Raw genomic sequence first — 444 nt, 5'->3', positions numbered from 1 at the left:
TAAATGATATTAAGTGACTTGAAAAATATGTTTCTTTTGACTAAATATCCTTATAAGAACACTGAAAACATTTATATCTTAAATTTTGCTAACATTTATCCACTTTAGCTTTATTTTCTTTTTCTTTCGAAACATTCCACAAAGTGCCGCTCAACACCTGTAACCGCTTAACTCAAAACCACTACATTTCATATTAGGTGACTAAATAGAACAAGGCGCCTAAAAGTATGCAACTTTTCTTGCAGTAAATTTCCAAAGAAAATTACTAACGGCAGGAAGGTTTGGCATTCATTGGCTGCATAGTTAAGAAATTATAAAGCTACTAACAAAAAATATATTTAATTCATTATATAAAAACAAGAAACAATTGTTATACATTAATTAAAAAATTACAAAAACTTTAATTACTTTATAATACAACATTAATTAAATTAAGTTATGAAA

This window comes from Bactrocera latifrons, unplaced genomic scaffold (genome assembly GCF_001853355.1).
Source record: "Bactrocera latifrons isolate USDA-ARS-PBARC rearing strain unplaced genomic scaffold, ASM185335v1 scaffold_84, whole genome shotgun sequence".
Classification (NCBI taxonomy): domain Eukaryota; kingdom Metazoa; phylum Arthropoda; class Insecta; order Diptera; family Tephritidae; genus Bactrocera; species Bactrocera latifrons.
The sequence above is the reverse complement of the archived record's forward strand: the minus strand, read 5'-3'. Positions refer to the sequence as shown.